Consider the following 22,716-nt stretch of genomic DNA (forward strand, 5'->3'; position numbering starts at 1 on the left):
CCTCACCCAAAATTACGCGCGGACCATCGAACTGTCTTGCTCCCCAGAGAAGTCCGAACTGCTCCTCATCCGACCTAAGAACCACCGCTTTCCCCGCACCCCCACTGCCAATGAATTGAATCGTTACCCGGTACCTGAGGTTGGCACCCTCCGTGTATTGGGCCTGCACATCCAGAACGATGGCAAAAACACCACTACCCTCAAGAAACTCAAGTAAGTTGCAGGCGCGATATCGCACCTCCTCCGCAGGGTTTCGGGACATCATAGAGGCATGAAGGAGCGCGACCTATGTCGCCTTATTCATGTCTTTGTCCTCAGCCGTGTGCTGTACACTACCCCATACTTACAACTATCCAAACATGACATAAACCCTTTGGATGCTTTTATTCGCAAGGCATTCAAGGTAGCACTTCATCTTCCCCTCAACACACCCACAGACAGATTACTAGGCCTGGGCCTCCACAACACGATCGGGAAACTGGTGGAGGCCCACCGACAGGCCCAATACTTCAGGCTCACAAAAACTTCCACAGGTCGGTATATCCTGGACTCCCTGGGAATCAGAATATCGGCCAACGACCCAACCCTCCCCGCCATCCCACGACCCCTTCACCGGGAGCTCCTCATCAGGCCGCTCCCGAGGAATATGCACCCGTCCCACCATGAGCAGCGGCGCAGAGCCCGTGCGAAGGCAGTCCATCGAGCGTATGGCTCCGAGCCGGACGCCGTATGGGTGGACGCTGCCTGCGCGGGTGATGATGCGACAGCTGCTGCGGTGGAGCTGAATACAGAGGACACTCTGGGTAGTGATAACTGTATATTCAACACAACCATTTACATGCGTCCCCTGAAACGCCCACTAACACAAGCTCGTGTCCCGGATTGGACGACTTTCCGCACATCTCTACCTATCGTAGATCCCCTCCAGTCGGGGTACGACGCATGGTCTAAATCGCTCACGTCTACACTCACGCAACACGAAAAGCAGATACAGCTCACAGAAACACAAACGGACGTGGACAACCACTTGCTCCACCTTTGGGAGGCCCGCCGCAGCCTCACCAAACGATGGAAGAAACAGAAACATAACAGACGCCTAAAGAAACGCATCCTCGAACTCACACAACAGGCAGCCGAATATGCTACACAGCTAGCCGACACTAACTGGGTGGACCGGTGCAACGCGGCTGCGCGCCAGATGTCTGGCCGCAACACGTGGCGCCTATTCCGCGCTCTCATCGATCCAATACAAACACGCACGGAAACCCAACGCCACTTACATAGGGCATTGCACAACGTTACAGGAACGACAACACAGCTAGCGCACACGCTCAGGGATCGATACCTTCGCACCACTAAGAACCCCCGGCAGGCGGCGTACTCGTATGCAGGCGAAGAGAACACGGAGCTGGACAAGCCGTTCCAGCTCCACGACCTCCGGGCGGCCTTAAGCAAGATGAAGCGGGGCACTGCACCTGGGCGCGACAAGGTTACGGTCAAGCTTTTGGCCAACCTTCCCGACGCAGCCTACGCCGCGCTCCTCAAATACATCAATAGCATTTGGGACGGAGAGTCTCCTCTCCCTCTCGATTGGAAATCGGCTCTCGTGACCTTCATCCCGAAGGCCGGCAAACCTATCGATGTGGAGAACCTTCGCCCCATGTCTCTGACGTCTTGTGTCGGCAAGCTGATGGAGACGATGGTGCGCGACAGACTCTCCGATTATCTCGAAACACAGCACTTTTTCGCGGACACCATGTTCGGTTTTCGTCCTCACAAGTCAGCACAGGATATACTTCTGCAGCTCCACAACGACATTTTAGATCCTGTCGAATGTCCCCACAACGACAAGGTGGTCCTGGCCTTGGATCTTAAAGGCGCATTCGACAACGTCAAACATGAAGTAATCCTGGACCACCTCAGTAGCACCAACTGTGGCCACAAAACATTCCATTACATAAGTCAATTCCTTACAGACCGTCAAGCCTATATACGCATACAAGATGCGGAACACGGGCCATACACCATCGGCTCGAGGGGAACACCTCAAGGCGCGGTCCTGTCTCCCCTGCTCTTCAATTTGGCAATGCTTCGCCTTCCCTCCAAATTGTCTTCTCTGCCCGCTAGGGTAGACAAAATAGCCGAACGTGCTGACAATCTGACGGCGGAATTCGTCACGTTCAGGGAACGAACCATGGGTTGCTTCCAGCAAATTCTGGAACAACTAGCAAACATAGAAGCCAGGCTTCCCCCTGTTGCCGGCAACACCCTCCCCTCGCTGCAACCGCAGCAGCAGCCTCTATAGGACATCATGGCCCCTAGCCAACAAATTAGAATCTGGCAGTGGAACTGCAGAGGCTTCCAGTCCAAAAGATGGAACCTGCAGGCATACATTCAAAAAAACATAACCACACCGGACGTAATCACGCTGCAGGAGGCAAGCGGCATGGTCAAATTAAATGGCTACGCTGCGTACACCCCGCTAGAAGTGCAAAAAGAGCACAAACCCAAGTCGTTCACGGCCACGCTAGTGCATAGAAATCTAACGGCAACACAACACGCACTCGAAAACACAAGCGAGGACTACGTGATGTTAGAAATAATCCCAAACAGAAAGGGGGACAACAGTCTCTTTATTCTGAATATATACAACTCACCGAAAAACCGGGGCACAGGGCTGGCGGACCTATTACGTAAAGCCATTAGACTATCTTATAAGAAGGGATTAGTAATTACGGGGGACTTCAACGCCCCGCATCCGGCATGGGGATATCGAACGGCCTCCCCTAAGGGAAACAAACTATGGACAGAAATCCAAAACTTAAGGCTCACGCTACTAAACAACCCGCAAGACCCCACGAGGATAGGCAATAGCGTCAGCGTAGACACGTCCCCAGACTTGACGCTAGGCAAAGACCTCGAGGGTGAACGATGGTCAAACACAGGACACACCTTGGGTAGCGATCACTACATCATAGAGATTGAAACACAAACCAGGCCGATGAAGGGGAAGCTGCGCGAAACGAAGCTGACAGACTGGGACACCCTCCGAAAAGTCCGGGACAGAACCGCTCCGAGGGAGATATCGGATCTAAATCAATGGGTTGAGACACTCAAAAAAGACGTAAACAGTCACACTAGACAGACCCCAACCACCGAACATGACATCACAGACTCGAGGCTAGCCCACATGTGGGAAGCCCACGAGAGCCTCTTGAAGAGGTGGAAAAAACAGAAACACAATAGAAGGCTAAAGAAGAGAATATCGACACTCGAAAAACAGATAGAAGACTACACAAACGAGCTTCAGCGTCAACACTGGGGACAAATTTGCGATGAAATGAATGGAAAGCTAGGGTGCAAGAACACGTGGCATCTTCTTCGCCACTTACTAGACCCAGGACAAACAAAGTCGGCGGCACAAGGGCAGCTTAAACGATTGATTCACAAATACCAGGGAACAGCCGCGGACCTAATAGAGGAACTGAAGAGCAGGTACCTTAACACAGACAAAGGGGGTTCATCTCCAGCTTACCAAGGAGCAGAGAACACACAGCTAGATGAGGACATCTCGATAGCGCAGGTATGGAGAGCAATGAGTCAACTAAGAACCACGTCGGCAGCGGGGGCAGATGGGGTAACCAACAAAATGCTAAGGAACCTAGATCTAGTCTCGGTCACGGCAGTCACAGATTACCTAAATGAGATATGGAAACGAGGTAGTCTACCTTCACAATGGAAACATGCCAAAGTAATCTTTATTCCAAAACCCGGGAAGAAACTTGAAGTGGGCAACCTCAGGCCGATATCGCTAACGTCCTGCCTGGGGAAGCTGATGGAACATGTCATATTAAACAGACTCCAGGAATACGCAGAGGAAAGGGAGGTATTTCCTGAAACGATGCTAGGCTTCAGGAGCAAGTTGTCCACGCAGGACGTCATGCTCCAGCTCAAAGCAGACATCATAGACCCGCCCAACAAAGGGGGTGCCAAAACTATACTGGGCCTAGACCTACATAAAGCCTTCGATAACGTCAAACACGAGGTCATACTAACTAATCTGGCGGAGATTACCCCTGGAAAGCGGACCTACGATTACGTAAGGGACTTTCTAACCGGCAGAACCGCAGAAATAAATCTAGGAGACATCCAGTCAGAAACTATTAAGCTGGGAGATAGGGGAACTCCGCAGGGCTCAGTGCTCTCTCCTTTCTTATTCAACCTGGCGTTGAAGAACCTACCGCCGCTATTGAAGACTGTCGAAGGTATAAACCATACGCTATATGCGGATGACATAACAATATGGACGCATACAGGAAACGATGGGGAAATAGAACAAAATCTCCAACACGCGATCGATATTGTCCAGGAATACGCAGAATGGGCAGGACTAAAATGCTCGCCAAGCAAATCCGAACTTCTGGTGATCCGGGGGGCTAGCAAACGCGATACCAACGCAGGAGACATTCACGTACTGGTAAATGAGACTCCGGTAGTCAGAGTTGACAAAATCAGGGTCCTAGGACTTATAATACAGGACAATAGAAAGAACACAGAGACAATAAACAGGCTTAAGTCCACAATCAACATGACAACCAGGCTCATAAGGCGAATAGCTAACAAAAGACGGGGAGTCAAAGAGAAAGATCTCTGCCGAATGGTTCAGGCTTTCGTGATAAGCAGAATAGTTTACGCCGTTCCCTACCTCAAGCTAGGGCTGGCGGAACAGAACAAAATAGATGGGATCATAAGGCAGGCATATAAAGCAGCATTGGGGCTGCCCCACTGCACTCCTACGGAAAGACTTCTTAAACTGGGGATCTACAACACCACCACGGAACTATGCGAGGCACATATATTTGCGCAATTAAGGAGGCTTGCGAGCTCACCCCCGGGGAGAAAGATCCTGAGCAACCTAGGATTACATGATAAAATTCCGGAAAGAAACGCGCAGGCAAAATTACAGACCAAAGTTAGAAAATTACTCACTATTAAACCACTTCCAAAAAACATGCACCCTGCTTTTCACGAAGGCAGGAGGAGAGCCAGAGCAAAGGCCCTTGAAGCCAAGCTCGAAGGCTCGGAACACACAACCTATGTAGACGCGGCGGACTACGAAGGAGGCGACTCCTTTGTGGTCGTGGCCGTGAACGACTCGGGTGAAACATTAACGGCCGGTTCGGTCAAAACAAAAAACTCAGGGACAGCGGAGGAGGCGGCTATCGCCATGGCAATGGCCAGCACCAAAGCAGTCACCATAATTAGCGACTCCAAGGTGGCTATCAACAATTTTGCGCGGGGTATGATCTCCCAGGAGGCAGAACGAATATTAAGACATAAAGACTGGGACCAAAGAGAGGTGGAACTAATATGGGTGCCGGCACACTCGGGGAACAGGGGAAACGAGTTGGCTCACAGTATAGCTCGAGGTTATGTCAGCCGAGCAGTGAGCCGGGTCGAGTCCCCGAATTTCACGAGAGATGCATTCATATCATTTCACGAATACACCAATCAGTTTAAACTGGAAAGGAGGATCTATCCGCCACCAGACAAAAAGCTCGACAAAAGCCAGGAGGTAACGTGGCGTCGGCTCCAGACGCGAGCCTTCTTTAGCCCGTCGAGACTAGCACACATGTATCCAACACAATACAACGCTACATGCAAACAATGCGGCGAGATAGCCGGATATGACCACATTTTATGGAGCTGCAAAAAGGCGCCGCCACCGGCGGACCTACTACCAGTCCCTTCTCTAGAGCGGTGGGAGGCTATACTGGCCAGCTCAGACCCGTTGACGCAAGTCCGGGCCACTGAGTGGGCTCACAAGGTCGCCAAGAGCCATGGGCTCGAAGCCACCTAGTATAATGCCCACTAGGGCTCAGTGCTGACAATAAACGTTTTCCAATCCAAAATCTCTGCCCGGGATACATCACGCTCTTTATGCAGATGACAGTACAATCTGGGCCACGCAAGGTAACCTGGGCCATATGGAGTCTTGCCTGCAAGCAGCGGCGACCCTACTCGACGACTACGCGGCCTACTGCGGACTGCAGTGCGCCCCAGCTAAATCAGAATTTGTGCACTTACGTCCCTCCCCTCGGGACACAACACCGCTTCGCATCAGTCTCCCCTCGGGACCGATCCGGGAGGCCAAGGAGATCCGCGTCCTTGGCCTCTTCATACACCACCAACGCAGAGTCGACACCACCCTAGCCAAACTTCGCACGGTGGGAGACCAGGTGGGCCGAATGGTCCGCCGGGTCTCCAACAAGCGGGGCGGATTACGAAGCAAGGATGCACTGCGGCTTGCCCATGCTTTCGTAACGAGTAGAATCCTCTACTCAACTCCCTACTTGCACCTGCGCAAACACGATGATGACCAACTGGAGGTCATCCTGCGGAAAGTCATCAAGCGGGCTCTCGATCTCCCGGTCACCACGTCCAACCAGAGACTTCTGGCCTTGGGCGTGGTGAACACATTCCGGGAGCTTCGAGAAGCCCACTTAGTCAACCAATACACGCGTCTTGCACAGACCACGTCCGGTCGCCGCCTCTTGGACCGGCTACACATCAAACACGACTACCACATTGAGGAAAGGGAGAGAGTGCCAGAACCCTGGAGACGCGCCCTCCGGGTCCGACCCCTTCCCCGCAACATGTCCAGAGAAGACCATAGCGGTCGTCGCCAGGCGCGCGCGGAAGTGTTGGCGCGATACTATGGTAACCAATAACATGTGTATTACGTAGACGTTGCCGGCCCACACCACGGGGGGTGGTACACGGCCGCAGTCGTACACAACACAAACACAGTTAACGGGCTCACTTTCAAAGCCTACAGCGCAACACACGCGGAGGAGATTGCCATTGCTTTGGCTCTCACGAATCCCAAGTCAAAACACATCATCACCGACTCGCGAGGGGCCTGTCGGAACTACGAGTTAGGCTGGGCTCCCCCGCTTGTCTGGCGCATACTGGAATATAGCTGTCGATCTGAAGATCCAACTCCACGCAACCTGATTTGGGCCCCCGGTCACCAGGGACTCCAGGGAAACGAACAGGCCGATCAGGCCGCCCGCGCACTCTCTCCCCGGGCTATCTCCCTGTCCTTGGAAGGGTACTCCCAATCAGACAATCTGGCCATTACATTCAAACAAATCACCGATTACTACAAGGAGGAGCACCGGCGCTACCCGGCCCCTTGTTAGGGTCTGGATCGCGCTGACGAGCGCCTCCTCATCAAAATTCTCACTAACACTGTACTGTGCCCGGCGGTGCTTAAAAATTTCAATACATCCTTTGATGGCACGTGCCAGTTCTGTGGGGAGGTGTCTGACACCTTCAACATGGTTTGGGCGTGTCAATCTAATCCATCTATCCCCCCCAACCCCAACCCCACCAGAGAGGACTGGGAGGCGGCCCTGCTCGGCTGTCAAGACCTAAAGAGCCAAAAGGCCTTGGTTCAACGGACGCGGGCGGCGTTGCTTGCCAAAGGGGCCCCGGAATAGGGGCTCCACCTAGTACTGTGAGGGGAAAGGGCCAATAGGGTCCTACCCCAATCACCTTTCTGTACAAAATTTAATTGCCCATAAATGTTTTTCACCACCACCACCACCACCTGCGGTGGACTCCTCTTCATCCACCCTCCTCACACTACCTCTCCCTCCAGACACGTCCCCAGAGGCTGCAGAGTAAGCCGCCACTTGCTATCACTCGCACGGAAGCCTGGTATACTTTAAGTAACTCTAACAGTAAGCGTTCGCCCAAAAAGGCATTATTTACCTTGGTCCGTTAAGAAACGAAAACAAGACCAATCGTTATAATGCAACAACAGAAAAGCTATAAACACCGTTAGAAACCCTGAACTCATAAAGACATGTATAAAACTGCAATTCTAAATTATGCTCAAGGCCGAGTTCATGTCGCTGCTTTTGACATACTGGACTCGCCCGATGCACCCCCGCCCCGCCAAGTGGAGCTGATATGAGTGCCTGCGCACTCTGGGAATCCTGGAAACGAGGCCGCCAACCTTTTAGCCCAAGGTTCTTTAAACCGGGCTCAGGTGGCCTCGGATCGGGGATTCATGAAGGTGCGCATGCACTCATTCAGTGAGCTGAACCAGGCATACGGAGCCTCACGCCAGCTCTACCCCCCGCCCCACCCCTCCCTAGATAACAGACACCCAACACTCTGGCGCAGATTACAGATGCACACTCTCCCCTCGCCCCTTACCCTAACCCACTATCATCCCTCCTTCCCCACTCCTGCTTGCGCCCTATGCCTAGAACCCTTCGCTTCTCCCCTCCACATCCTTTCCCTCTGCCCGGCGGACCCTCCCCCGCGGGACCTAGAGAACCTCAAGACCTGGGAGGACTGGGAGACCCTGCTGCGCTCGGAGGACCTGGCCGTGCAGACCATCGCCACCGGCTGTGCTGCAGTGTTATGGACCTTAGGAACATAAACACTTGAGTGCAGTGGGGTCGTGCGGGGACCCTGGGGCGTGCCCCGAATTCCTGTTGAAATAAAGTTTTTCTCTCACTCTCCCTCGCAGCCTCCCATCCCGACTATAAATTCATCCTCACAGACTCTCGCGGAGTCTGTCGTAACTTTTGAGTTCGGTTTAATCACTCCACTCACTCACCAAATTTTACACCACAGTACTCGCGACAGCGATCCAACTCATCGCTCAATCATATGGGTCCCCGGCCACCAAGGCAAGCGAGGTAACGAAGCCGCCATGAGGCAGCCCATGCACTCACTCACCGGGCACCAGGCGTCCCTTGTGACGACGTTAACCCAGATCACAGCCCTCTTCTTTCTTTTAAAGACATTATGGAGCACTATCGTGCCGAACACCGGCGATACTCAGTTCCTATAAAAGGACTGGGTAAAGCTGGCGAACGAATTCTGCTCAGGCTCTTTACAAACACCCTGATGTGCCCGGCGGAAGCACTTTAATCATTCTTTTGATGGCCGCTGCTCGTTCTGTGGGGAGGTGACCGACACCTTCCACATGGCTTGGCCATGCAGAAAAAATCCTTCTCCCCCCCCCCCCATCACCCCTTCCACTACCCGAGAGGAGTGGTAGGCGGCCCTGCTCAGCTGCCAGGAACTATCGGCCCAACAGGCCCTGGTTCGGCGGATTTGTGTAGCGGCCATGACCAACGGGATCTGGGAATGAGGGACTCCGCCTAGTATTGTAAGGGGTGAGACCCACTAGGGAGAGCAGAAAGTTGGGCAAGTTGGTTGATATTCATACTGAGAAAATTGCGCAGAAAAAACGAGGACGAATTTTTTCAGTATACCCACTAGGGGCCTCTCCCCGAGCACCTTTCTGTAAAATATTAAATGCTTTTCACCACCACCACCACAGTGGACCCCTCAAACGTGCTTTAAGCTAGGTGGCGGTAGGGACAGATGTCCGCTGCACGCGTTGGCATTGACAACGTTGCGCCAGAATCACGGCGCTGAAGCCATAGGCCGTCGGCGCTCATTCTATTCATTTGAGTTGACAACGCTTTACACTCCGATCATTTTAAGGAAAGGAAGTGCGCATAACTGGCACCCTGGGTCAGTGGGCGCCTGAATCGCGCTTATAGGAACGTGGGGCTATCAGAGAGAGATGTGAGCTTTATGGGTTAGCGCTGACAACGGTGAGCGAATTCTCGCGATCAACCATTAACTGCCACGTGCCAGGATGGCAGGGTGAGGGGGGACTTTAATGTAGATATAAACACAAACAGGAATTACTTGTAGTAAAATGGCAGTTTGGGCGAGTTGGTTAAGCATCTTGTAATAAAACAGCGCAAGGACACAGGACGAGAACGGAGAGAAGACCGTGTGTGTCTTCTCTCCGTTCTCGTCCTGTGTCCTTGCGCTGTTTTATTACAAGAGGAATTTCTTACCACTTATACGGGAGAACATCCAGTTCCTCTTGCTCGTAACGCCTCCCACGGCTGCGACAACCACGCGAAATACTTGCATAGACCTCGTCTTTGAGATCCAGGCATTGGTGCAGCAAGTCGAGCATGTATCCGTCTGTTTCTCCGTCCACAAAGCTTCCTTCATGACAATCAAGAACTGTTGGTGAAGTGTTTCTTGAAGAAGGAATACGTGTGAAAAATTGTCGACGATTACACTACTTCGTAATGCTAAGTTTGCACTCAGCCAATCAGCTGATCTTGCTTTTCAATAGTTTGAGGCAAAGAATTCGAGCAAGACTTATATGTACAATTACACGCAACTTGTTATTTTTCACACACATTCCTTCTTCAAGAAACACTCCACTAACAGTTTTTGATTGTCATGAAGGAAGCTTTGTCGTCGGAGGAATAGATGGATATGTGCTCGACTTCCTACAACAATGCCTGGTTCTCAAAGCCGAATACTAAGCAAGTATTTCGAGAGGTTTTCACAGCCGTGGGAGCCGTTGCGAGTGAGAGAACGGGATGTTCTCCCTCATAAGTGGTAAGAAATTCCTGTTTGTCTTTATATCCACATTAAAATCCCCACCCACCCTGCCACCCTGGCCGGCGGTGGGTGACCGTCGCTCTCAGGGATGTATACCAACATGGCGAGCTAGGAGCAGCGTTCGCGGCCTACCTGGGCGCCAAGGCCGCAGCATCCCTCAGCCTGCTCCTCACATGGGAGCAAAACCTGATTGTCGCAGGCACCAGAGAGCCGCACGTCGCGGACAAGCTTCTGCAGGATTTTCAACTAACATCACCGAAGAGCCAGCTCTCCATGTACGGCCAGTTGAAACTCACTGGAGACGTGTGCCGCGGCGTGATTACCGTGGCCAAGCACGAGACCACTGAGTCCCTCTAAAACAAGATCCAGTGGCGTGCTGGAGAGCTTGCCGATATCCGCAAGCTTGGCAAATGCGACCTCGCGTCGCTCACCTTCGTGGGAAAAGTGGTGCCGCGATATGTGCATTATAACTCCGAGGTGACCCTTGTGCGTGCGTACAAGAAAACGATTCCGGCCTACGTGCGGTGCGGCACTGTGGGCCACCGAGCAGACACCTGCCCCTGCCCGGATGAAAAGTGCGGCCCGTGTGGCCAAACGGCGCCGACCGTCGACGGAGTCAAAGCGCCGCATGAATGTACTCTGTCCTGTGCAGTCTGTGGGCAAGCCCACGCTACCAACTCCCGCGACTGCACGGGAAAATTCCGGCAGCTCAAGGTGCATGGCCCCAAGGCTAAACGCCCAGAGGTGTCAAAAAACCAGCGACCTGGCAAGCAGCCAAGTCATTCCAAACCAGGTGCCGGTGGCGGAACGCCGCGTGGTGCTCACGGCACCGACCACAAGACATCGTCACCTTCTTCACCGTCGGTGAAGCCAGCGCCCGGGAAGAAGACGGCGCCTCCACCGCCCAGCGGCAGAGACACTGGCCACTTCCCGGCCCTCAAGACAACAGGCGCTGCCGACGCCCGGGCATCAGCGCCTCAACACGACAAACAGGTGAGCAGCTGGGCTGAGATCGCCTCCTCTTCCTCCCATCCCTCACCCTCCCCCGTAACCGTCTCCGCACTCGACGCGGAGTACAAAAAACAGATAGACGTGCTCCGGGCACAGAATGAGATTTTGCTCAACAAAATTCAAAATTTAGAGTCAAAATTGGCGTCCGCCGCACCGAGCCCGCAGAGCTCGGACGCAATGGAGAGCGACGCGGAGATCTCGCCTGCCCTCGTGACAGCCATCTCTGCGATGGAGGAGCGCTTAACCTCTAAATTGCGATATATGATCGAGACCGCCATGGACCAGACCTTGACAAAGGTCTAATCTGCCGTGCCCCGCGGTGGTCTCAAAACACATCTCAGACAACCCCCGCCTCCTCCGTCAGACGTGGCCCATTAGGGACGTATCCCGCCCTTCAAAATTCGACCGTCTGATTATTGATTCGGACAATGAGGACAGCTGCCCCGCTCCTTCCGTCATCACCCCCTTGATGACGCAAGTAGCTGGCTCTAAGGCAGCCAATCCCTCCTCCTCCCCCCCAAGAATTTTAAATCATGGCAAAACACCTTAACCAAAGGAGTTCCGCCATCTCCAATTCGGCCATGTCAACTTCAATAACACGGTGGAACTGTAGACGCTTTAAGGACCGCACTAAGCGGCACAATTTCCGCCTCTACCTTGAAACTTTCGAGTCCTTACCAGCCGTGGTTGCCCTCCAAGAGCCAGGCCTGGGCGCCACAATTTCAAATTACACGACGTTCCAACAAAATCCCGCGTCTTGTCTTCTCGTTCACAAAGACTACACAGCCAACCTAGTGGATCTCGACCTACAACTAGAGTACTCTTATGTAATGGTGACCCTCCTACCAGTCCGCCGCAGCGACCCACCATTACATATACTCAACGTGTACTGCTCTCCCAAACTAACGCGAGTGACTTTTGCGGACCTCTTTAGCCGCGAGCTAAGAGTAGCGGGCCGCGATCCCCTGCTGATTGTGGGCGACTTTAACGCTCCCAGTCAGCTGTGGGGGTTCCGCAAAGAGGAGTCGCCGGCCGTAAGCTGGCGGAGCTTGCGTGCACGTTGGGCCTCACCCTCCACACGGACCCTGTCCACCCAACCCGGCTAGGAAATTCTGTGACGCGGGATACGTGTCCGGACTTAACCTTCACTCGCAACATACGACACGCAGACTGGCTCAACACCGAGGAGACCCTCGGTAGCGACCACTGCATCCTTAACACTACAGTAAGCACACGCCCCCTCAATCGTCCCAGAACACAAGCCCGTATCCCAGATTGGACGAAATTCACGCAAAATTTTCACTCACTTGATAACACACCCATTTCCGAGCAAGGCTACCCAGCATGGTCCCAAGAGCTGCTGGAACACCTTTTCTCGCATGAAACTCAGATCCAGCTCTCAGAGGCATTCACGGACGTGGATAACCACCTTCTACACCTTGTGGGGATACACATGAATCCCCTGCCCCATTGTAACGGCCGCGCGTAATTATCACGCGATGCTATGCGCGCGCCGTTCGGAAGGTTTGCGAGGGAGGGCACTCACGCCGCCCCCGCTTCCTTTCTCGCGACGCCGCTGCAGGGACTTTCCCTCTTTCTCCTTTCACAACGGAGAGACCTCCTCTCCACAGCCCGGGAAGAAGGTGCGATTCTCCCGAGGCTCGCTCGTCTTCTGGCGGGAGCCGTGCACACGCACGGATCGGAGATCTGCCACGGAGACCGCTGCCCTTATCGCCCGGCCACCGTGTGTGACTTGACCGCCGCGGGCCGTGAGCGAGGAACCACGCGAGGTGAGCGGAACCTACTTCCCCCACATTTTTGCGTGCGTTCTGCCCTTTGTGTTTTCCACCCCCGTACGCGAGCGGAACATCCTCGCTCGTTACGGCGGTTGTATTGTTGCTGCTGCACTGTATTGCTCGGGAGCAATAAACGCTCCTCCGAGTAGCATACTCGTGTTTGTCCCCTCTGGCCCGAACCCGCCGTGGTTGCGACTCACCGCACCGCGGGTTGGGGGTCACAGCTCTGACTGCTAGGGCTGGCACGCTGGTGCTAGAGAGCGACAACTGCTTCTAGCCCTTTGAGCGTTACTACAAGAATAGACCCCCATAACCTCTGGGAAGCCCGTCGCAGCCTCGTCCGCCGTTGGCGACGCCAAAAACATAACAGAAAGCTTAAAGCTCGAATTGCCGAGCTTACCCAGAAAGCGGCTGAGTACGCGGTCCAACTCGCCGACTCCAACTGGGTGGATAGATGTAACACGGCCGCGCGACAAATGTCCAGCCGCAACACGTGGCGTCTCTTTAGAGGCCTACTCGACCCAACCCAAACACGAACCGAAACACAAAAACATTTGCAGCGAGCCATTCACGCTTTCCCTGGCAACACAACTCAACTGGCACAGAAACTTCGGGACCAGTATCTGTCTACAGCCCAAGACCCCCGTGGATTTGCGTATTCTTATGCAGGCAAGGACAACGCGGAGCTGGATCAACCTTTCCAGCTCTATGATCTGCGGGCGGCTCTTGCCAAAATGAAAGGAAGCACTGCGCCAGGAAGGGATAAGGTTACCGTCAAGCTTTTGACGAACCTGCCCGACTTGGCATACCAGTCCCTCCTCGACTACATCAATGCAATTTGGCGCGGGGACACCCCCCTGCCAATTTATTCCTAAAGCAGGCAAACCAATTGACACAGATAACCTTCGCCCCATCTCTCTCACCTCTTGTGTGGGCAAACTAATGGAGACGATGGTGCGGGATAGGTTATCGGCATATATTGAACACAAGCATGTTTTTACGAGCACCATGTTCGGATTCCGCCCTCCTTTAGCGGCAGCTGCCTACACTGTAGTGAAGTGTCTTCTGACACCTATCATATGGTGTGGGCCTGCCCCTCCAACCCGGCCATTCCCCCCATCCCGAACCCAACCCGGGAGGACTGGGAGGCGACCCTGCTCGGCTGCCACGACTTACAGGCCCAACAATTAGTCGGGCGCGCCCGGGCGGCGGCAACCGCCACTGGGGTCCCATACTAGGGACCTCCACCTAGTGTTTGTGAGGATCGGTCCCTTACGGGCTGATCTAAACATACCTCCTGTTCATCTTAATATATGTTTTCACCACCACCAACAGTTAATGGTTGATCGGGAGAGTTCGGTCACCGTTGTCAGCCCTAACGCATAGAGCTCACAAATCTCTCCCATCACACCACGTACCTATAATCGCGATTCATGGTCCACTGACCCAGGGAACCAGTTATGCCCAATTCCTTTCCTTAAAATGATCGTAGTGTAAAACGTTGTCAACGCCAAAGCCAATTAACGTAATGAACGCCGACAGCCTATGGCTTCAGCGCCGCGTTTCTGGTACAACGTTGTCAATGCCTACGCATGCAGCGCACATCTGTCAATAGCCTAGCAAGAAGTGAACATGGTCCATAAATAATGCACGGCAACCACTGTAGACCTTAATCTAAACAGCGACATTGAATATAAGACGAAAAATGAAAGGCACCGACCAAAAAAGAAAGATGGAATGACGTTTCGGCTCCCACACGGGAGCCTTGTTCACAATGAGGCGAAACGGGGAACCGTTGCCTTATATAGGGCGTATCACAGAACCCAGACATCTTGTGTATACAGGGGGCAGATTACCATGATTACGGTTCAGCGTATTTGCTGTTGTCTGAATGATCAGCGACTCAAGATAGAGCCGTAATGCTCTGTTCCTCTCTTTCGCTACCACACGTGCCTGTGTCCAGTCAATTTTGTGCTCGGCAGATACCGAATGTTCGGCTAGCGCGTTCGAAGCCACCCGCCGGTTCCTCACGTCATTCTGGTGCTCGCGCAATCTTCTTTCAAAATCCCCTGACTCGCCAATGTACACGGCTGCGCAGTCGGCACATGGGATTGCGTATACGACGCCCGGGAATTTTTCCTTTCTGAGTGGGTCCTTCACTGGCACCAAATATCCCCTGGGCTTGCGGGCTGGCACATGTGCAGTCTGCGCATCGTAGCGACGGAGTATGCGCGCCAACGTTTCACTAACTCCTGGAACATAAGGAATCGACGCCCGCTTTTGGGTACCTGGGGTCCGATGCAGCGCGGGACGTGCAAGCTGTCGTTCCACCGAGTCAATAAAATGTCCAGGGTAGCCGCAAGCAAACAAATCATGGCGTATCTGCAAGGTGTCAGCAGACTTGTCTTCAGTTTTTGTGCATAATCTTTCGTTTCGACGGAGGAGCGAAGCAACCAGGGAACGCTTTTGGGAAACAGGGTGAACGGAAACAAAATGAAGGTAGTGGCCGGTGTGTATTGGTTTTCTGTAGACGTTGAAGGTTAGTAGTAAATTTCAGGTTCTTCTACTCTCCTTGCATCTGGGGTGCCCCGTCGGAGACGGTTGGTTCCAACTGGATGACTGAGGCTCTTCGCACCAGGGGTGCCCCGTCAGAGACGGTCTTGTGTTCAGTTGAGACGCAGGGGATAAGGCGAATACTTGAACTTTTATGTACAGATATTTACAGCAGAAGCATATACAAGTTTAGGTGCTGGAATTACATTAAACAGCAAAGGACAAACAACAAAAAAGGTGGATCTGGCTAATACTAGGGGAGGCCCCTACTCGGCGTTGCCGAAGATGCGTAGCGTCTCAGTTTAGCGCAGAAGCCCGCTTCCAGCTCCGGGGCCCGGTTTTAAAGCCCTAAAGGCCCGGCCTACATTTCGTGGCTTCCAATCATGTTACAATGTTCACATGATTGGTTTAGGGAGAGCCTGACCAGCCCTCCAGCTCCCGTAAGGTGAAGAACCCTCTCCACCACAAAATAAATACACAAATACACATTCGTGCCAGCACGTGCGCGAATCGGTACCGCGGGGCGGGGGGACACCCGAATTTCCCGGCGCGTTCGCAAGCGGCCGCGTTCCGAGAAAGGAGACGCTCCGCTTTGAGCGCCCCCAGCCGCGTTCCAATGACCCCGCGTACACTACCGACCCTTTACACGCCCCCCCAAGATTCTACAAAGGGCTCAAATGCCACTTTTAGAATTATAAAAAGAAGGGATCGGTACGGGTCACAAAACCACCCTGTGGGTGACATACCGCAGCTACACAAGTACTGGCAGCGACAAAACCAAAAACAAAAAAATGCAGACGGGCACCAACACAACATTACGCAAAATGCACACTTAAATACACACAGTGGCATGCCTGCCGTGCGCCGTAACACAGCGTCCAAGTTGGTGGGTTGCACCCAGTTCACCACCACCAAGTAGACAGCCTCGTCCTGCTCGCGAACGAGCACACGCACACACACAGACACTCGCAACTTGAGCGTTCAGTAGCACTCGCACGACGTCCGTAAGTGGCCACGTGAGCCTCCTTAGTCGCACCGAGCGTCCTTGTGTGCGTTCGAGCCACTACGCGTCTCAACACAACGCCTAACTGCCACTCGGCTCATTAGGCTGGTGCCACAGCAGGGCAAGAATTCAAAAATGCTGCCCTCCAGGATCGAAAACAACGTCCTGATCCTCGATAAGTCCAAATCTTTGACCATGCGATGCCCCTAAGGGAACGCTCTCTCCGGCGCACCAGTACGAACAGCGTACTGCGTAAGGAACATTAGCCTTGTCCAGTCTAACTATAACAGTGCGGCCGGCTTTGCTACATCTAATTTGACATACCGCAGCCCGGAGCGTACTGTTCCTCGAACCGACTTTCAATTTGAAAGCCACGCCCCTGCCTCCTGTTGCTTCGCCTCGCTTGGAGCCATTTGCCCCGTTCCTGCACGGGCATGCAATGAAATTTACGCTCCCTGTATTATAGGCGCTTGCCGATTTCGTGGCATCATATAACTCTGAGGCTACCTGCGCTCTTTCGCAGCCACTTAATCCTAATTTGCCTTGTGGCAAGTCGCCACGAATTTCCCTCTCCTCAAATGAAAGGACTTTGCCATCAATAGTGCTACGTGGCGCTTCATGCCACATGCCTGGCACAGTGTGCCGTTGCGGCAACGTTTGACCTCCTCCTATCCCTAGCTCGCCAGTCTGACGTCTGTCGTCGCTGGTCGTTTCACGCTGAACCGACTGCTCTTTTTCGCAGCTTGTCTGAGACCGAGTTTTTGGAATTCTGAGACTCACTTCCAACAATCCTGAACTCGCGTCCGCGTCCCTGGTGTCATTTGGGGCAGAGCTAACTTGCACAGCTGGATCGTCGGAGTGCGCGTTCACCGCCTCTAACACCGCGACGCTGCGTTCCGTCAGGATACTTTCTTCACGAGAGATTCCAGTTTCGCGGAAAGCTGGCTCTCTTTTTACTTCTCTCTGGCTGTTTTCTTTTCCTAACAAACTGGTCGCCTGTGCCTTCCAGCACTGGCGACCTCTCTGCTCGGGACTCGGAGCAGTTCTCCCTGGCTAGTTGGCTAGCTCTCCTAGACTCCTTGATCTTAGAAATCTCGAGCTCTACCTGCTGGCGTCTGGCTTCGATTACCTTCAAGACATACTTAACCTCCTGAGGTTCTTCCTCACGAAGCAGCGCCTTTCCGCCATTCCCTTTCGCGAGTTGAGCCTGAAGGTCCGCTAAGCGCGCCTTCGCTAACTCAACCTGGTACCTCACACCGAGTGAGGGCCGGCATGGATAGCCCTCCATACCGCCGTCTGTACTCCTCAACTGTCCTACCGGCTCGAACACAGGGACGTGAACAATGCGACCAAGGAAACTCACGGTTTCGATGCGTCGATCCGCATTGCCCGCTCCTTGGCGTCGGAGTCCACCGCCACTTTCCCCGGACGCTGCGATGAGCTGTCGCACGCCGCTGGTCCGCCGCCGGTGACCGTCAAGTTATCGACGCGCTGCTTTTCTGGACCGTATGCCGTCCCGCGTCGCTGGACTACTGCCGTGGTCCTTGCGTTCTTGCCGCTGTCTCTCCGCAGGTCCTTTCTCGAACGCTGCTGTTGCCTGATCGTTGCCTTTCTCCCTGCCTTCAAGTCTTCTTCCTGCGCCGTCTTCCGATGGCCGCAGGATCCTCGTCGACTGCGCCAGTAAAGTTCCACAGGTTCTTCCGTCTCTCCTTGCACCTGGGGTGCCCCATCGGAGACGGTTGGTTCCAACTGGATGACTGAAGCTCTTCGCACCAGGGGTGCCCCGTCAGAGACGGTCTTGTGTTCAGTTGAGACGCAGGGGATAAGGCGAATACTTGAACTTTTATGTACAGATATTTACAGCAGAAGCATATACAAGTTTAGGTGCTGGAATTACATTAAACAGCAAAGGACAAACAACAAAAAAGGTGGATCTGGCTAATACTAGGGGAGGCCCCTACTCGGCGTTGCCGAAGATGCGTAGCATCTCACCTTAGCGCAGAAGCCCGCTTCCAGCTCCGGGGCCCGGTTTTAAAGCCCTAAAGGCTCGGCCTACATTTCGTGGCTTCCAATCATGTTACAATGTTCACATGATTGGTTTAGGGAGAGCCTGACCAGCCCTCCAGCTCCCGTAAGGTGAAGAACCCTCTCCACCACAAAATAAATACACAAATACACATTCGTGCCAGCACGTGCGCGAATCGGTACCGCGGGGCGGGGGGACACCCGAATTTCCCGGCGCGTTCGCAAGCGGCCGCGTTCCGAGAAAGGAGACGCTCCGCTTTGAGCGCCCCCAGCCGCGTTCCAATGACCCCGCGTACACTACCGACCCTTTACATTAGTCCTGAAGATTCACTGGAGACCAGTACACCCAGGAATGGGAGGCGGCCGTCGACTTCTCCTTCAACGGTAAACTGTATTGCTGATTCCATACTGTTAAGGTGTAGACTAAAAGCGTCCAGTGAACCTTTCTTCAAGATACAAAAGCAATCGTCCACGTATCTCAGAAAAACCTTGGGGGCATGCGTGAACGATGCTAGTGCCCGAGTCTCGAGGTACTCCATTGTCAAATTGGCCACCGTGACGGAAATCAATGCCCCCATTGCCGCTCCGTGAACCTGCTTGTGTGGCACTTGCTCAAAAGTGAAGTAAGTGTTTGAGAGGCAGAAGCGAAGTAGTGGAGCCAAATCCTGCACTTCGAAGGGAGACCTTTCTGCAAGTGTGTGGTCAGTTTCGAGGGCGGAGGTGCAGACATCCACGGCAAGGTCTATCGGCACGCTTGTAAACCGGGACTTGACATCGAACGACACCATGATCACCCCGGTGTCGATTTCAATGTTGCGGACCTTCGTAGCTTTTTCGTATGTGCGTGGAGCTCTAGCCGACGAGTGGAGAGATGACTCTGTGCAAAAACGTTTTGCACAGAGTCATCTCTCCACTCGTCGGCAAGAGCACCACGCAACGGTTCCCCACGCAACGGTTGCCCGTTTCGCCTCATTGTAAACAAGGCTCCCGTGTGGGAGCCGAAACGTCATTCCATCTTTCTTTTTTGGTCGGTGCCTTTCATTTTTCGTCATGTCCCATCCCGACCAGACGGGCTTCCGTCAAACTCTTGACTTCAAAGACATTGAATATACCTTCATAAAAATACTGCCACAGAGCAGAAACAACTAGGGCACCTGTATACTCAATATATATAGTCGCCCCAAACAGCACCGCGTAGCATTTGACGTGATCTTTCTTAAAGCTCTAAGAGAAGCCCAAAAAGCTCCCCTAGCTATAGTTGGTGACTTTAATGCTTCTAGCCCCCTATGGGGAGTCCCCAGGGTAGATGCGAAAGGCAGAAAACTAGCATCCGCCATCGCTTACATGGCCCTGACCCTACTTACTGACCCGCAGCAATGCCCGCAACTATGAGTGGCTCAATACGGGAGAGACCCTAGGCAGCGTGCTGCAGACAACCTTCGAAAGCAACAAGCACAGCAAACCACGAGGGCAAGCCAGAGTTACAGACTGGGAGACATTCAGGAAGGACACCAAACTAGCTACATTGGAACAGCTACGTAGATTGGGCGGCTTCCATTCTCGACCTTAAACAAAAGCTCACAAAGTCCCTCGCCACCACGGAGGACCACCCAGCTGTTGACAACCACCTCCTACACTTTTAGGAAGCAAGACGTAGTCTTATAAAAGGGTGGAAAAAACAAAGACACAATCGAAAACTAAGACTTCGAATAGCCAAGCTTACTATTCAAGCAGACCAATACGCCTGGGACCTCGCTCGCACCAATTGGCTAACTAAGTGCGAATCACTCAAAGGGCGCCTAGACACCAAGGCTACATGGAACCTTCTGAGATGCCCAATTGACCCTCCAAAAGCGAAGAGTGAACAAAACAGAAATTTGCATCGAGCCCTACACAGCTTTCAAGGCACGGATCACGAACTCGTGGATGAACTCACGCGTCGGTATATCTGCACCGCGAGAGACCCAGAACCCTACAATAAGGAGTACCGTGAGAACCGAACGAAGACCTAGGTAGAGACTTCACTTTAGAGGAAATCATTGCAGCACTAGCAGATATGCGCCGAGGCACAGCCCCAGGACAAGACAAAATTACGGTCGGTCTTCTGGCCAACCTCGGCACGGAGGCTCTGCAGCAACTCACGGATTACATAAACGAATGTTGGCGTACTGGCACCATTCCACAAGCATGGAAAACGGCCAATATACACTTTATCCCCAAATCCGGCAAGAAAATCAGCATCGAAAACCTGCGCCCCATATCCCTCACGTCGTGCGCAGGCAAACTCATGGGAAAGGCAGTCCACGCGCGTCTCTCCAATTATCTTGAGGACAATGAGCTACTGCCACACACGATGTTTGCATTCAGGGCACACTTGTCCACCCATGATGCGCTTCTGCACTCAAACGCGAAGTCACTGACCCGCACACAGAAACAGGGACCGAGCGCTTCTAACTCTCGACCTCAAAGGAGCGTTTGACAACGTCAAGCACTCCACGATCCTAAACAACCTCCACAGCACGAACTGAGGCCAGCGAGTTTACGCATACATCTGCGATTTCCTTATGGACAGAGCCGTAAATATCAGCACCGGCACAAAACAAAAAGAGAGAGAGAAAAGGACGGAAAGGCAGGGAGGTTAACCAGACGATGCCCAGTTGGCTACCCTACACTTGGGGAGGGGAACAAAGGGGAAAAAAGGAAAAAGAGCGGCAAAGAAATGAGTCTGTCAAGTGTCCATCGACCACTATGTCACAGGGAGAGAGGGCGCGCACAGAAAACTTAGATTATAGGCGGGAATGCAACCCTGAGTCCCTTAGGAAATTCAGGAGCGCTTTCACCGCTTTCCGTTGTCTGGAAGGTTGCGTCCAAGGCCCCAGAACGTTAGACTCTGTTAAAGGACGCGAGTCCAAGCGGAGCAGAGAAGCAACTAGGCAACCGCGCTCTCGCTCAAAACGAGGGCAGTCACAGAGGAGGTGGCTGATCGTCTTGTCACAACCACACTGGCCACACGCAGGAGAGTCAGCCATTGAGATGAGATGGGAATAGGCGTTTGTGAACGCCACTCCCAGCCACAGGCGGCACAACAGCGTAGTATCACTGCGGGGGAGGCCGAATGGTATATGATGTTGGAGCAAGAGGTTGAAGTGATGCGAGCGGGGTGTCCAACCTCCAGGGGCAGACCACGACGTTACAGTCAGGTTTCGGGCGAGCAGTTGAAAGTGCCTTGCTGCGTCAGCTCTTGTCAGTGGTATGCGGACAGTGTTGGTTGTCTCGTGAGCCGATCGAGCAGCATCGTCAGCTAAGGCGTTACCAACAATGCCGCTATGGCCTGGTACCCACTGGAAGATGATTTCATGGTCTTGTTTGATTGCCTGGTGATGCAGATATCGTATCTCCGCTATAAGTTGCTCATGGTCGCTATGTCTCAAGGCAGATTGAAGACATTGTAGGGCAGCTTTTGAATCACAGAAAACAGCCCATTTTTTAGGTGATTGTTGTGAGATATACTGTACCGCCGCAAGAAGTGCGGCCAACTCTGCTCCAGTAGAGGTAGTCCGATGCGAAATTTGTTGGTGAATTTGAGTCTGTCGCGCAGGAACGACCACAGCGCAAGCAGAACTAGTAGAGGTTACTGATCCATCCGTATAGACGTGAGTACGGTCCCAGTATTCGATGTGGAGCATGGACAGTGTGAGTTGCTTAATGGCTGGCGTCGATAAATTTGACTTCTTCGCTATCCCCGGAATAGCAAGGCGCACACATGGGGGCCGCGTACACCACAAAGGAGAGGGAGGTAGTGCTGCCGGGGTGAACTGTTGTGGGATCGACGACTGTTGCGTCGTTATCACCTTCGCAAAT

This window comes from Amblyomma mixtum, chromosome 10 (assembly GCF_055824585.1).
Source record: "Amblyomma mixtum isolate Tamu chromosome 10, ASM5582458v1, whole genome shotgun sequence".
In the NCBI taxonomy this organism is placed as follows: Eukaryota; Metazoa; Arthropoda; class Arachnida; order Ixodida; family Ixodidae; genus Amblyomma; species Amblyomma mixtum.